Source organism: Amborella trichopoda, chromosome 3 (genome assembly GCF_054954075.1).
Source record: "Amborella trichopoda isolate Santa Cruz 75 chromosome 3, AtrichopodaSantaCruz75HAP2 v2.0, whole genome shotgun sequence".
Taxonomy (NCBI): domain Eukaryota; kingdom Viridiplantae; phylum Streptophyta; class Magnoliopsida; order Amborellales; family Amborellaceae; genus Amborella; species Amborella trichopoda.
Window position 1 is genome coordinate 36,211,975 of NC_142338.1, and position 17,955 is coordinate 36,229,929.

A 17,955-nucleotide genomic window follows, 5' to 3' on the forward strand; every position below is an offset into this window, starting at 1 on the left:
GATCCGGCACAGTTGAAAACCCCAGGGGTCAAATTTCAGCTTGAACATACAATAAGAAGTTATAAGCAAAAGAATGAAACAAGAGGGGCCGCAAGCTATTCGCATTCGGCCACGCAGCAACTCAACTCCATTAAAGGGGCAGTCACGACCACTGACTTTTGATGCTCACATCTCACCCGTCTCAAGTCGGATCAAGCTCCAATTTTGTGAGCTTATTCATCTCATCAAGATGAGCGTTTCGATATGTGGCATGCCCCTTGATGACGCTCGAGCGCAAAAGAAAAGCTAGAGAGCTGATCCGTGAAGAAAGAGTAGTCGCTCGGGCCGCAAAATCAAGCTGCTCGTGAGCTCGATCGACGTGAAACTAATTCCATCGCGTGCATAAGGTCCATGGTCATCACTGGTACGAACCTTGCATATGATGAATAGTCAGATTTCGCACACGAAGCCGATGAAGTGACTTCAAATTCTATCGCCAGAATTCCAAATTCCGGCCAAAACTCCAATCTTGTAAAACCTTTGTCCGGGCACGAAATTGGGCTGTGTTTGTTGCCCCGCGATCGTGACGAAATGATCAGTGTAATCCAGTGAAGAAATCATAGAAAAAATCAAGGAACGAGCACACAATCGATCCAAAATTTCAAGATTCATTCAATTTTCAAGTCACATGATCGTACCTTAAAAACACGATCCATGGCTCGAAGTTCGTATCAAATCGATTGCCATGCGGAGCCCTATAAGAAAATAATCATCTTTTGATCAAACAGGCATCAGAACGACCCCCGATCATCTATGGAAGATCACGCAAGTTCTAGGGCAGCACAAGGACTGTTTTGGAATTACACAATTTGTTTTGAAGGGGCAAATATGTCATTTTGCACCTTATTTTCTAATTTCTTTTAATTAAGTTAAATCTTAATTTCTAGTAATTAGGTTTAATTTTGATCATCGACCCATGTTTGGGCACAATTCTATATATACCACGTACTTTCGTTGTACGCAGACTTTTCACTTGCTTAATGAAATTTTTATCTTGCCTATTGTTGGGTCACATCTTGAGAAAGAGAGAACAGAGAGAGAAATTTTTGGGTCGTTACCCCTGGAGTTAGTGTTTTTCTCTCTTCTCTTCCTCTTTCTCTCTCTTTCTCTCTTCTCTCTTCTCCTTCTCTCTTTCCTCTCTTTCTCTCTCCTCTTTCGTAGGTGGCAGAAGCCTATCGCCGTCTGTGCTTCACTCTTTCTTCCTCTCTTTTTCTTTCCTTCCCCCTCTGCAGTCCCTCATGATCATTAACTTTCCTTTTTCTTTCTCTTTTAATCCCTGCATGACCATTCCCTCCAGGTGGACTCTTGGGTCCACCTCCTCTTCTTTTCTCTAGTACTCCTTCACTTCCATCTTCCCTTCTCTTCTTTTCCTGTGCACCCTACAACACCCCTTCTTTAGTGTATCCTCGTGGTGACTCCCTCTCTCTCACATCCCATGGTCTCGTGAGACCACCGTGCCCCAAATCCTTCTTCCCTTAACGTCGTGCCAAAAAAATTCCATTGTCACGCCGTGCATGAACATAACCCTATCATCGTGAGACCCTACAACTTATCGTCTTGCGCCCGTTTCCTAACCCTATTGTCGTGCGCTCCTTTCCCTCCACCCTATCACTGTGCGTCCCTTTCCTAACCCTATCCCCGCGTGCCATCTCTTTTTATCATCGTGCGCCAACCTCTTCCCATTGCCTTGCGCTCCTCTCCCACGTTACTGTGTCTCTCTCAGCAGCCTGCTACATCCCAGCCCCTCACCTTTGCCACCAACCATTAGAAGCCAAAGCTCCGTCACTCTCCGGTGCTTTTCTTCCCCTGTTATCACCTATTGTCCCCCTTTCTTCTCAGCTATCCTATTCTATTCCTGTGCTCCTGCACGTCCACCTTCATGCGGTGCACCATTATCTTAGCCACCCTTCCCTCTCCTCTTCACATCCTTCAGTGGCCTCTCTTCCTCGCCATCCCTTTTTTTTCCACTCCTTCACTCAGTTACCATTAGCTGGAAACTGTCGCCACCACTACTCCCACAGTCGCCTCATCCTTGCCATTGCAACCACGTCATCAACTGTTGGTACGTGTGTGTGGCCATGGGGCCTTTAAACATGAATAGTTCTCTCTCTTATAATTTAATGCTTATCATTAAAAAAGGGAGGCTTCTTAGAGAGAGAAAGTGCCGTTATTTAACGGCTAGAAAGTAACCACCCACTTCCCAAGATTACAGAGCCACATTTTCTTAAAGATTTCAGGAGAAAGCCGAACATTGGAGAACGACCTCCTCTATCCCTTTTTAAGAAGGTTTTCATGGCCATGGAGAGGTACACAGAAATTTACAGAGTTCTAACAGTTCTGATAAAAGCTTGATCTTTGCGATCGATAGTCTAAAGACACTGCCCTTAATCCTAGGAGTGAGTCTATCTCTTCCCTCAAGTTTTTTTAGACACTGCCCTTAATCCTAAGAGTGGGTCTATCTCTTCCCTCAATTTTTTTCAGACACTGCCCTTAATCATAGGAGTGGGTCTATCTCTTCCGTCAAGTTTTTTCAACATTGGTATCAGAGCAGGTTGTGGAAGCGTGGTGGGCTCATAACGTACATGCCCCACTTTTTTTTTTTGTATTTTATATCTTATTTTTTTCCTAAGTTTAATTTACAGCAACTTTGATATTGTGCTTTGTCATTCATGTATATCTTGTTGTAAATTTTTTTTTCTAACCTTAAATTTAATAGTGTGAATTTATTTATTTTTTATAAATTTGTTTCTCTTAATTTATTGCTCCTCATTTGTGATTCAGTGTTTGTTTTTACTGGTATTGTTGGTTCTGGAATATTTTCTCTCCGTAAATTCTTTTGCCATATTTTCTCTTTCTAGATTGCGTTTGGCTTACGTGATCATAACGTACTCAAATGAGTCCTATGTTTAATCTTTTGTAGAGAAAAGTTAAAGAGATAGAGATGCTAGAAGAATCATCAAAAGAATAGGAAGAGAGAGAAAATAAGTTTAAGGTTGTTGCAGAAGAGTTATCTTAACTTAGCATATGCCTCAATCTTAGGTTCTCTCTACGCCTCAGTATTAGGCTTTCTCTATATGCCTCAATATTAGGCTTTGTCTCTAGAGTAGGAACAAGTTGTGTAGTTATTTTTCTCTCAGATCAAGCTGCTGATACAATACATACTTGAGCCCACGGTCAAGTAACAGAAAATAAGGCAAATAATTCTTCTCTCTATTTCCTAATAAAATTAATAATAATAATAATAATTTGTAAACACTGTATAAAAAAAAAAAAAATTTCTTCTACTCTATGCAAGGTAGCTGAGCATCTAAATTTACGTATTGTTATATACTTTTTTTTTTTACTGACCATGGACTGCTGAAAATCAGGCGGCTGGTATCTTCTTTCTTCCATCTTTTTGTTTTTGAAAATTAGTGCATATTATTATTATTATTGAATCTTATTATGCATGCGCCAATTCTATTGGAGTAAAGGCTTACATAGCAATTGCATATATATATATATATATATATATATATATATATATATATATATATATATATATATATATATATATATATATATATATATATATATATATATATATATATATATATATATATATATATTGTGACCTATAATTTAGAGATTTTCGACATATTTTATTTGCATAATAATTGTCACTGCATTGCATAATTATCCTATGCTCTTTAAGTTAGAAAATTTCATGATCTTGATTTTGTGAATTTTTTTTTTTTTTTTTGGTGATTATGCAATGCCACATTTTTTGTTGAAAAATATCAAAGATCATTATAGACTCTCTATCTTGTGCTAATACATATTCACATATTTATGAAAATTATTCTTATGCAAGATTTGACATAAAAGTAGTTGTTGCCTTATTAATTTTTTGTTGCATCACAGCAGTGTGAACATAAACTGTTCGAGAAAATTTTTCTTTGAAGTTGCAGCTCACTGAGAGTCGGCAAGCTTATTGATTTAACTAGTAGGCAACCTTTTCTTAAACACAATTAAATTTGTTTTTGAAATTTTAGGTGTAAATTTAAAATGGCATCTAGGCTAGTCATGTCAGAATTATCCAAACTTGAAAAACTCAATGGGACGAATTTTTCTGTGGAAAAGAAAAAATTAGATATATTTTTTTTCAAGATAGGTTAGATTTTGTCCTAGAAACAGAACCACCAGTTTTAGAGCCTAATGCCAGTGGTCAAGCCAGAAAGAGACTTGAAAAATGGTTAGAAGATGACAAAGTAGCTAGGACTATTATGTTGCGCTTTGTGGAAGATGATTTAATTACAGTATTTGAGGATTACACCACAGCTCAAAGTATGATAGGTACCTTATCTGAAAAGTATGAGACCACTTCTGAGACCCATGTACAATTATTGTTAGAAAAATACAATTCTTACAGAATGAAAGAAACAGACTCAGTGACCGAGCATATGAAATGATAGTGCTCGCAAAGGACCTTGCTGCAGTTGGGAATCCTGTCCCCGATCGCATGCAAGTGTCTATTGTCCTTAACAGTCTCCCTCCATCTTGGGATTCTGTTGTAATTGCATTGAATCATTTTGCACAAGGGATAACCATGTTAAACCTTCACATGCATCTTAGTATTGAAGCTGAGAGAAGAATGGGGAAGAAGTCAAATGAGCTCCACTTTGCCCAAAGTTCATCTTCTCAGATCCTCAAGAAGCGGTTCAATTATCAGAAAATACTAGGTCTAAGGGAATGAGGAAAAAATTTAAAAATCAAAAGAATAAGGTTGAGAAGACCTGTTTTTATTGTAAGGAAATTGGACACATCAAGTTTAATTGTCATAAGCTAATCAATAAAAATATGAACCAAAATAACAACCCTGTTCGAAATAATCAAAATAAGAGAAAGGACTTCATCTGCATAGTCCTAGAATCAATAGTTGCCGATCATGACCTGAGAAATTGGTGGGTCGACTCAGCCTCCACTCGACACGTCTCGTGGACTAAGGATGTATTCACAAAATTGAAAGAGATTGCAGCTGATAACCAGTGGATTTATATGGGAAATGACACCTACTGCGATGTACTAGTTGTTGGTACTTTCAAATTGTGTTTACCAGGAAGAACAAATCTCTTGTTGACCAATACATTGTATGCGCCCAATGTGAGGGGCAATTTAATTTCTGTCCCAAGGCTAGACGACAAGGGTTATAAAATAAGGTTTAAGTCTGGTCGGGTTACCATTGGGAAGCATTCTAGAGCTTTGGTGTGTGGAAATAAAGTTGACAATTTGTACCGAGTGAATATTAATGAAAGTTTATCATTTTCTATTATATTGATGCTTTTTTTGATTCTTTTATGTGTATGGATGATCCATATTTATGGCAGTTAAGATTAGGACATATAAATAAAGACAAAATGAATCAAATGTTTAAAAGAGGTGTGCTCCCAAATTTAGGAAAAATTGTGTTCAAAACATGCGAGCCATGTATTTCTGGTAAATTAACTAAGAAGCATTTCCTTAAAGGGAAAAGGTCTAGCGAACTACTTAGTATTGTTCACTCTGATATATGTGGCCCATTAAATGTAAAAACACATAGAGGTATGGAATATTTCATAACATTTATAGACGGTTATTCACGCTATGGATATGTATACCTAATTAGTAAGAAATCAGATGCATTAGAAACATTTAAAGAATATGAAGCTGAGGTAAAATCAGTTAGGTAGACATATTAAAATTCTTCAAACTTATAGGGGAGGTGAATATTGCTCCACCTTCTTTTCTTAATTTTGTAAGGAGCATGGTATAATTCACCAAACAACTATGTCATATACACCACAACAAAATGATGTAGCTGAAACATGCAATAAAACTCTAATGGACATGGTTAGGTCCATGATGGGCCATTCAAATTTATCACCTCATTTTTGGGGTGAGGCTATCAATATTGTAATATATATTATTAATTGTGTTCCAACTAAATCTATAGACTTGACTCCATATGAATTATGGACAGGTAGGAAACTGACCTTACTATCTTGAAAGTTTGGGGTTCTTGGGCACATGTGCTTATACCACTGCAAAATAGAGATAAATTACAAAGTAAAACTATAAATTGCTCTTTTATAGGCTATTCAAATAATTCTAAAGGCTATAGATTCTATAACCATGATACTAGATCATTAGTAGAGAGTCGTTATGCTCATTTCTTAAAAAATATAGATGATGAAAATATTTTAAATAAGCATATTGACTTACATGAAATTGATAAAGATAAGGGTCTGGAAGACCCTAATTCTCAGACTCCCTCTACATTTGGTGAGAATGACTCAATTGAATGAAATATACCAGATAAGCCTAAAAGAACTAGAACCCCACCTACGACTTTATGAGAATTTTATGTATTTATGAATGAAGATAATTACTCTTCAATGAGTGATGATACAATAGATGAACATCATAGCTATAGTGAAGCTATTAGCTCACATGACTCAGCTGAGTGGACTCAAGCTATGGATGATGAACTTGATTCTATTAAAAGAAATCAAGTTTGGGAGTTGGTTGCCTCCCTAAAGATAGAAAAGCCGTCGGTTGCAAATGGATCCTAAAGAAAAAGTTTAATACAAATGGATCTATTGATAAATATAAAGCTATGTTGGTTGCTAAAGGATTTACCCAAAGGGAGGGCATAGATTATGCAGAAACTTATTCTCCAATAGCAAAATTTTCATCTATTAGGATCATCCTTGCATGAGTTGCATATTATGATCTAGAATTATTTCAGATGGATGTCAAAATAGCTTTCTTAAATGGAGAATTAAAAGAAGAAATATACATGAAAAAACCAGAAGGATATGTAATCACTGAATTGGTTATATAGCTAATAAGTTAGACCATTGTATATATGTCTGGAATAGTGTGAGCAATTTTGTTATATTGTCACTATATGTGGATAATATTTTGATAGCCGGTAATGGTATTGGCATAATTAACCATATCAAATCATGGCTAAGTTCCCATTTTGAGATGAAAGATATGGGAGAAGCCTCATATGTATTGGGCATTAAGATAACAAGAGATAGAAGTCTAGAAGTTCAAGAATTCTATGTTTATCTCAAGAAAATTATTTAGAAAGTGTTTTAAAGAGATTTAAGATGGAAAATTGAGCCCATAGATACACCTATTTATAAAGGCTTAAAATTATCAAAGAAAATGTGTCCATTAAATGATAGTGACAAAGCTAAAATGGAAAGAATTCCATATGCTCAAGCTGTAGGATACATAAATTATGCCATGTTGTGTACAAGACCTGATTTGAGTCATGCATATGGTCTTGTAAGTAGATTTCAGAGTAACCCTGGGATGGCTCATTGACAAGCTGTAAGAAGGATACTCAGATATATTCAGAAAAATAAAAATTACAAGTTGTGCTTCTAAGCTAACAACTTAGAGGTTACTGGGTACTCTGATGCAGATTTTTGCAAGAGACCCAGATGATAGAAAATCAACCTCAAGAATTATATTCCTCTTTGGTGGTGGATGTATATCTTGGTCTAGTAAGAAACAAGGGTGTGTTGCTCGGTATACTATGGAAGCCGAGTATATTGCTTGTAGCATTGCTACAACTTATGCCATCTGGATTAAATGCTTCATAAATGAGTTGAAACTGGATATAGTCGACAGAACTGATAAATTTTTGTTTGATAATCAAGCGGTTATTTCATCAATTAGAAATGGAGCTTATAGTTCCAAGGGTAAGCACATTGAAATTGATTATCATTATATTTATGATATTATTGGAAAGAATGAAATAACTGTAAGTTATTTGCCATCTTCAGATATGATTGCTGACCCTTTAACAAAAGGATTGAGTACAAAAATATTACCAAAGCATGTAGTGTTGATGGGATTTAAAAATATTTAAGTCAAGAACTCCCAAATGGGTATTTTTTGATGTTTTAGTTATGAGAGGAAAAACCGCATTAGCGTGAACAACTATGACATGACTTTGGATATTTTTTTTGTTATGAGATGTATAACCATACTTGCATGAAAGCCTCATGACAAAAATATGCACATAAATGTTATATTCATTAAGTGGTAAAGACTTTATGATATTTCAATATATCTGGCCCTCATGGACAAGTGGGAGATGTTGGTATGTGTGTGGCCATGGGGCCTTTAAACTGCAATAGTTCTCTCTCTCATAATTAATGCTCATCACTAAAAAAAAGGGAGGCTTCTTAGATAGAGAAAGTGTCGTTATTTAATGACTAGAAAGTAACCACCCACTTTCTAGGATTATAGGGCCACGTTTTCTAAGAGATTTCAAGAGGAAGCGGAACGTTGGAGAACGACCTCCTCCATCCCTCTTTAAGAAGGGTTTCATGGCCATGGAGAGGCACACAAAAATTTACAGCGTTCTGTTAAAAGCCTGATCTTTGCGATCGATAGTTTAAAGATATTGCCCTTAAAACTAGGAGTGGGTCCATCTCTTCCCTCAAGTGTTTTTCAACACGACCACCACCCTCCCTGACCAGCAACCAATATCTCCTCTCTTCAGTTGCTACGTCCTCCTTTTTCCATGACCATCTGCGCCCAACGAGTTCCCTCTCATCTACTGCCTTCTCTCCCTACAACTCCCTCGTTGTTGTCCGCAATTCCTGTCCTCTCTCACTCTCGCGTTCTCTGTCCACCCCTCTGTCTTGCCCCTTTCACTGTACTATGCGGCTCCCATTCTTCGGTCGCGTTTTCCTTCTCATTGAACTTTAGAAACCCAATGCCTCATTCTCTTTCTCTCTCTAAACTGATCTTCTTAGTACCTAAATGCTTCCCCTTATCATTCACATAAAAAAAACAAAGGAAAAAAAGAAACTGAACAGCTGGTCGTTAAACTCTCTCTCTCTATCTAAGCATAAAAAGAACCCAATATTTAACCCTTATTCGCCCTTTAACCAAATCGTGTAGTTTTTAGTTTACGTTTACTATGCGTCAAAACTTCACTCGCTCTGTTTGAATAAAATAACCCAATAAAGACACTCTCTCTCTCATCCAAGTAAACAAACAATCCCATCTTTCATTCTCTTAAACGTGTCCTTCTACTTTTATCATTATTTTACTTATCCTCTACCACATGTCAAACGCACTTTTTATTTATTTTAAAAACTATTACATTTTATTTCTTCAACCCCTTTATTTTACTTTATTCCATTGTACTCCTTCACTTTATTTTCATTCTTTTTATTCTTATTTCATCCTAACTCTATCTTCTAATCTTATTTTATTTCAATTCATCTTTTTTATTTTTATTTCATCTTATTCCATTTTACTTTTTATTTCACTTCATTTTATTTTATTTTATCTTCAACAAGTCAGGGTCCCCAGACCCACTTGTTGGGACATCTTACATGTGAGTGTGTGTTTGCAGGAAAGAAAAAACAGGTCAAGGGAGGCGATTCCAAACCGGTCACTGGCCAGGGGGTCTTTCCAACGTGATCTAAGAGGGCTTCCACTAGAGCTAGCCGGAGTGTGTCATGGACTCAGGTGAAGGAAGTCCTGCCTCACGACCCAAATTCCTCTCTCACTAGTTCGACACCTGCTCTTGTTCTGTGAACAAAGTTCCTAAGAGAGCGATCTCAGGTCATGGGTCTTTCGAACCCGAGACGCGTGTCACCCGATCACCTAGATCCGGGGAGGCGAGATTGACGCACCTAACCAGCTTGGCGACTCCACTGGGGACATGCTACCCCATCGTTGGATCGTTCTTGTTTGACCTTCCTTTCTTTTTATTCCTGCTCACTATACACACACTTATCTTTGGGGTTACTTAACCCCTTCATCCGAGTTGGGGGTTTCGTAATCCCCGTACTCGTGAGTCTTCATCGTGAACCTTGTGCCCGACCTTTCTCCTGAGTATCGACCCTGAATCGCGTTCCTAGGTCATCACTTGAATAAAGGCGAGGATGGACCAACAAGTCCCTCACTCCCAACCTCCTTGGAATGGTGGACCTTTTGCCAACGCACCTTTCTTTGGTGGCACACATGCCACCACACACAACACGCACCCTGCTACTAGCAACTCACTTGCTGGTCCCACTACTTGGGGCAGCCCGAAGGCTGCCCCTCCCTCTCCTGTGACTGACAGTTCATCTGTCGTTGCTCATGCGGGTCGCCGTGAGGAGACCTCCCATTTTCTATCAATTTGGGCCCTTGTAACAAGAGGTTCGACACCAGGATGAGGCGGTTTTGAAGCCACCACCTAACACACAAACATCAAAGGTAGTGGACCATCCATTCTAACTAAACCTTAGGGCAACCCTTAGGTTACCTCGGGACACGGTCAGGGGTCGGGTCTTCTTGGACCTAGCCCTGCACCTCTTTCACATGCATACTGCACTACTCGAGGCAATCCTCAGGTTACCTCAGGATACTGTCAAGGTTCGAGTCTTCTTGGACTTGGCCCTGCACATCCTCAGGGCAACCTTCAGGTTACCTCGGGACACCGTCAGGGTTCGGCTCTTTTTCGGATCGGCCCTGGACATCCCTTGCATATGCCCTGCATCGCCCGGGGTAGCCTTGTTGCTGCTTCTGCCTAAGCACACGAGGGGGAACCTTCTAGTACCCCCTCCCAGCACATGCTTGCTCACTTTGGGAGGGATGGTCACACGACTATTCCATCACACACACATGCTCACGGCACCGGGCCTCTTAAGGCCAGACATGCTACATGAGCCCGGGTTGACCACCAGGTCACTCGAAGTCCTTCTATAGAGGGTGTACATGCGCCAATCCCCCTGCCCCCCCGGAGCACATCTTTGCACTGTGCAGGCACACATGGATCTAGCATTCCACCCGGTACCAAGGGTAATCACGTCAATAGGTTGGAAGAACAATTCGTCCTTGCTCAAAGGCAATACTTCTTGGCTATGAAGAAGGGAAATAATGGTTAAGCCCAGAAATGGGGCTGGGAGACCAAGACATTGAAAGTCCAGCTCAGGGGCAAAGAAGAAAAAGTGATTGAAGAATTCCCTCTCAAGGATGTGAGTCCTTTTCCCCCTCTCATTCCCCTTGATGCGGATGATGCCGGAGAAGCATGGCATGAGATGAACACTAAAAGGATTCATCAAGGCATGATGAAGCCGGTTATCTATGAAGATCCAAGCTTGACTCTGGGTGAAGGTGAGTGTCCAGATGGAGCAAAGAGCAAGTCTGATCCCAGTGACCCCATCAATCCTGAGCCAGTTGAGCCATTACCCAATCAAACTCCCGAGCCCCTCTCCAGTCGCGGCACCGAGAGCAAAGCCTTCTTTGAGTGGACTGAACTCGGGGTAGCTCATTGACCCGAATAAGTTTCCCCTAGACTCCTGATGAGCAGGAAGGCACCACTGCGGGGCAGTCCTGGTGACTCAAGTGAGACGGAAGCCAAACCCACCGAGGGCGTTGCCCATGATCCCTTGGTGGTGGAAAGTTCGAATTATGAAAGGACTGATCTTCTTCCCATGATGCAAGAAAATTGTCCACCAACTCCTCCTAAAGTCTGCCTCAACATTCCAGTTCCTCGAGATGAAACTGAAAAGAGAACCGCTACTGTTGAGGTGCTTCAAAGGGTTGAAAAGCTCATTGTTGAGATCGATCTCATAAACAAGAATGGGACTTTGCCATCGTTCACCCTCTCCCGACCTTCATCGGGATTTGCCCTAGAATCTCAGAGAAGGGATGGACTCCCGTCCCCTCAGGATGGTTCTAATGATATGGTCTCCCTCACCCTCTCTCATCAAAATATTCTTACCTTTGATGAGAGTTCGTCACTCTCATTCGAGGAAAGCCACTCCTCAGTATTGGATGGGATGAGTTGCACTTCCCCTGCTGGCAACCCCATTGAAATGGCTCTTCCATGCCCTGAAGGCACCATGATTCCCCGCAAAGCCAGCTACATGCTTCTCCCATGTCACGCGTGTTGCATGTGCGCTCTTGGCGATGACAGTAAAGCCTCGTCCTATCATGCTTCTCCCATGTCACGCGTGCTATATGTGTGCTCTTGACGATAACAAGGTTTTACATTCCTGTTAGGTGATGAAGAGGTCAGTTCTGATGGGGCGACATCCCTCGTTCTCATCCACCCAATGACTCCTACCTCTGACGAGAGCTTCTCACTCTTATTGGAGGAAAATCATTCCTTAATAGAGGATGAGATGATCAGCATTCCCTTCACTGACCACCTCAATGAAATAGCGCCTTCAGCTTCCGAAGACGCCATGATTCTTTATGAGGCTGACCACATATGGGCTCCTTATGAGGACGATCACATGTTCTTCCGGTATCTTGAAAAATGCTCCCTCAATGATCATGATGTGACCTCATTGTCTTATGAGAGTTTAACTTTCTCATTAGATGATGAGGATACCCAAGCCTTGGAAACTGAAGTAGGCTTCAGGGAAAGCCCAATCGCCAATGATGTTGTTCATGTCGAATCCAAGATTGTAAGCTCCGAGGCATGTAACAGGCAAATAGAAGAAGAGTCCTCAAGTGTGGCAGCTGTTGAAGCTCTAGTGATCGGTGAAGTACTAAAATCCTATGGAGATGAGACTGCGTAACTCAAGGCCACGTTAAGGCGATTACAAGCTAAGATAAGGTCAAAATATGAAACAATGGAAACTTTACGCGAAGAGGTATTGGTGTCTCGTACTCCTTCGAGACACCAATCTTTACCGTCCCTCAAGCACTGTATCGGGTCATCCAAACAGTACCATCAAAAGAAAGGGTACTCCCACCCTCACCTCCCTCATTACCGGCCTCTTCCCCACCGACTCAGGTTGGGAATGAAGAATTAGTGAAGGGCATGGTAGCCGAAGCATTGAAAAAGTACAGTATCTTAGTGATGGAAGAGATGAACCGCTACTAAAAGCCTTACCCAGTGTATGTTGACCAAACTCCATTTCCACCGGGCTATCAAAGACTCGACTTCCCCAAGTTTGACGGTACTGGCTCATCGTGGCAACACATAGCCCATTTCGTGGCAGCGTGTGGCAATACAACGAACAATGAGCACCTACTGCTTACAGGAGCAGCATTCAAATGGTACTCTCGGTTGTTATCAGGGTCAATCTCATCATGGGCACAAATGGAGGAAGAGTTCCTTAAGCGCTTTTGGGACACAGAAAAGAAAGTGCAACTCTTTGAACTCTTTGAGGTGAAACAAAAGCCACACGAGCCAGTAATCGAGTACATCGATAGGTGGCGCAATCTGACCATCAATCTGGCCACACCGATAGGTGAGCTGCAAGAGATAGAGTACTGCATCGACGGGATGCACCTAGAATTGGCTTGTTATTTCACTTCATCATGGCCCTATACATTCTCCAAGATGGTCGACAAGGCAGTTCAAATTGAAGGTTTGCTCAAACACCATGGTCTAGATGCACGACCCTAAACTGCATGGTCCAAACTATATGACCTTAAACTGTAACGGAGGTCTAGTTGCACGACCTTAAAATGTACGGTCCAAGCTATACGACCCTAAACTATAGCACACATTCTAGCAACATGACGTTAAACTGTACAACAAATAGTCTTGGAGGCAAGGCCTTACATATGCCCTCAGGTCTCGACGGATGGCCTTAAAACATGCCAAATTGACGGTCATGGTGGTATGACCTTAAACACACTTCCGCAAAAAAAAGAAGAAGAAGATAGACATGATGAAAAACCAGCAAGGGCGTCATGGGTAAAAATGTCAAAAAAATAAATTGAAATGATGACGGACATGGTGTGCACCCCAAAGGCCACCATGGGCAAAAATGTCAAAAAGAAAAAAAAAGAGACAGACATAGTGAAAATCCTCAAGGGCACTATGGACAAGATTGTCGAAATAAAAGAGGTGTGGTGAAAACCCTTCGAGGCACTCACTCTCAAGTGACGAGCATATTGATCCTCCCCTACGGGTCATCACGAGTAAAATTGTTAAACGTCCCTGTAGCAAGACGTTAAACTGCGCGACATATAGTCCATTTGCATGACTATAAACTGGTTCCTGTTCCTACATGTTTCGATGGGGTCACCGCATGATACCCTCCTACACATCCTCTACTACATCCTTATTCGCAAGCCCCCGATGAAAAGACACCACCCCTCCGAGGTGTCCTCCCAAATCAAGGTGTACCTCGGTTGCGACTGTGAGGCGTCGAAGCAGAGCATGCCACCGTCAAGGCATGCGCCAGCCTTTATAAAGCCATACATTAAAGAGGTGTACTACATTTCTGATTGTGAGGCTTCGAAGCAAAGCATGTAACCATCAAAGCATGCGCCCGCCTCTACAAAGTCATATATCAAAGAGGTGTACCACAGTTCCGATTATGAGGTTTCGAAGCAGAACATGCACTTCAAAAGCATGCGTTCGCCTCTATAAAGCCATATATCAAAGAGGTGTACCACAGTTCCGACTGTGACGCTTCGAAGCAGAGCATGTAACTGTCAAGGCATGCGACCACCTCTACAATGCCATATCACAAATGATAGGAGTAGGCCTATCCAACACCCAAGGCAGAAACCTCATTCCTTCTTGGGAATGTACAGTGGAGGACCAGCCCACATCGTACTTGGGCATGCCCTTGGGACTGGGGAAGCCAAAGAAAGCCCCATGGTCTCATGTAATTGACAGAGTAGACCGAAGATTGGCAGGATGGAAAGGCAGATACCTATCCTTTGCAGGGAGAACATCGCTTATCAAAGCAACCCTAGCCAACTCCCCTCCATATGCCAGCCTCGGTTGCTAAACGCCTAGACCAACTGGCAAGAAACTTTTTCTGGTCAGGTGAAGCGGCGTCAAATTAGATCCAGCTAATTGTGTGGGATAAAGTCTCTCTCCCGAAACACCAGGGCGGTTTAAGGATAAAAATGCTTAGGACACACAATCTGGCGCTCTTGGGCAAATGGTGGTGGAGACTGGCCACTCATAACTGCCAGCTGTGGGCTCAGGTTATCCCATGCAAGTTTAGTATCTCACCAGACCTTTGGCTTCTTGAGGGTTATCCAACGACTAGGGGCTCGAGTGTATGGAAATCATTACTCTCCTCCCTCTGACAGTTTGAACAATTCAGTTGGTTCCATGCTAGAGGCGGGGATAGACTACGATTTTGGTCAGACCTCTGGTGTCACACCCCAAGATTTCTAACATTCCTGAGGTGCGACAGACTATTCTTATACTATTCTTATAATGTAACAAAACAAATTTTTCTATTAATTAAAATTTGTACAAAGTTTACTCACAATTGGTATTAACATGAAGTCTAGGTATACATCTGTTGATAGAACAAAAACTTACAGTGGTGAAGTTAAACAAAAGTTACAAAGGAGAATTTAGTTATGACATGACTGCATCTTCTTCACAAACTGGTCCTGATGTGCATTTAACTATGAGACTGCAATTACCCTGAAAAATATTTACCATAGTTTGGTGAGTTTGGCTACTCAGTAAGTGATCATCATGGTTTTAAAAATAATCATGGTTGGAAGATATAAACATTTTCTGAAGAATGTATATTAAAAAAAAAAACAACGTGAGGAAGAATTTCAAGCAAAAGCATTTATAGATAAAAATTGCACTTTCACAAATCCACAGTTGAACATAATCCAAATGATGGAAATGCATATAAACATTTTAACAGAAATGCATAATTCAAAGGATTTCACAAAATACCCTACTGGCGTCCCAAGTAGGTCACCTATATACCCCACTAGTATCCTGATGGGTCCAAACAATCCTTGCAGATCCAAACATACCTCACCGGCGTACCGGATGAGTCCAAATAGCCCCTACCGGATAGGTCCAAACAATCCCTGCAGGTCCAAACATACCAACGTCCCGGATGAGTCCAAATAGTCCCTACCGGCGTAATCGGATAGGTCCTAACAATCCTTGCAGGTCCGATCATGCCTTACGGGCATCCCGGATGAGTCCAAATAGTTCCTACCGACATAACCGAATAAGTCCTAATGATTACTGCAGGTCTACTTATATTCAAATTATCTGTGAAACTCTTTAACATCAGAAAGCAACAATATCATATATGCAAAGTATCATTGAAAACATTAGCATGAATTCACTTGAAGCAATTTAATAACAATCACTTCTATTGAAATATCTCTAAGTAGCCATTTAAACTTTTTGTGTAAGAATTTATGAAAGGTAACAGTTCTGAAGGACATTCTTGAAATCTAACATGAAAACCGTCTAGTATTAATAGACGAACTTTTATGAGAATCCAAAATTAAATACGGAGTTATCACAATTTATGGAGTTGCCAATTCATAAATAATCATTCATAGGCAATACTACAATCAAGTACAGAAATATCAGTTTTTCAAATAATGCGGCTGTCATTTGCATATGAATTTTACAATGTCTAAATATTCAAAACAGTACGAGGAAATCTCACAATTTTACTAAAAGCGGAAATATCACATTTATTTCTAATAATTTATATTATCAAAAATTCTAAACAATAGACAGGAAAAATAAATTTATTTCTAAGAATTTACAGCATTTAAAATTCTTATTAATAGATAAAATATCATAATTTTACTAAAAATATTATTTTTCAATTAAGGCAAGCACAAAAGTCCTATAATAAGGTCCCGCCCCCTAAAAATTTAAATCAAAGTGACTTCTGGATCAAGCACCAGAACAAGGCGTACCCCTTCGAGAAGGAGTGGGTTCCTGCGCTGCTTTAGTTACTACTAGAGAGAAACATGATCCAGCTGCCAGAAGTCAAATCCCAGGAGCAGGCTGGACTGGAGACACACGAGAGATAATGTGCCTATCACAAGAAAGTAGGCCACCCCACTCAAGAGTATTATACTCTCCAAGAAATTATCGAAGCCCTTATTAACAAGGGCCAAATAAAGCTCGAAGAGCTAAAGAAAGCATTTGCGGCAACTGAGGCTTCTCATGTAGTGACAATCCAAGAGGATGACGAGGCTGGATAGGTGCCTCGATCTCGCTTCTTCGGATCTAGGTGATCGTGTGACACGTGTCTCGAGTTCGAAAGACCAGGACCTGAGATCGCTCTCTCGAGAACCTCGTTCACAGAATAAGGGCAGGTGTCCAATTAGTGAGAGGAATTTTTGATGTGAGGTGGGGACCAACCTCACCTAGGTCTGTGACTTACTCGAGCTGACTCGAACGCGCATCCTCTTAGATCACGATGGAAAGCTCTGCAACTGTCTCAGCTAGTTTCGAATCGCCTCCCTTAACCTGCAATCTCCTTGTTTTCTGCATAACACTACAATGGTTAATTTGCAAGACAAGTGGGCTGATGGATCCACCCTTGTCTTAAGGCAATGCACCTTCATATGGCTTAGAAGGTGATAAGTCAGGGTGATGAAAAGAAGAGGGGACTCAACAAGGAGATGGGACTAGCATGATAGCTGGACTAGTGCAATGACTGACTTGGAGTGGTAGGAAGATGGGCACGGTAACCCAAACCAATATGACAGCGATACTACTAGAAACTAAGGTCGATATGACTGTCCTAAACTTGTGTGGTAGCAAGACGGGCATGGTACTTAGGACCAGCACGACGACAATACTGCTCGACAGTCAGAGCGCTATGGTGACGTTAGACCGAGTCTACCCTCAGCCAAATGAGAAGGGAAGAGAATGAGGAGAAGGCACGAGGCGGCGATAAGCACTGAGCACACGAAGAAAGCTAGTGGATGATGAAAGGCACCAAGAGCACGAAGAAAGCTCTTGGACGACGAAAGGTATCGTCAAGACCTTTTACTGGCGGTGATAGACATCGTCATCTGTTATAAGCAGAGGTCACGAGAGAAGCCAGTGGACAGCGAAAGGTATTGTTGACACCCTTCGTAGGCGGTAGTGGGCATCATCGTTCGTGATAGGCACACAACAAGGTGAGACCCTTGCGGGTGGTAATA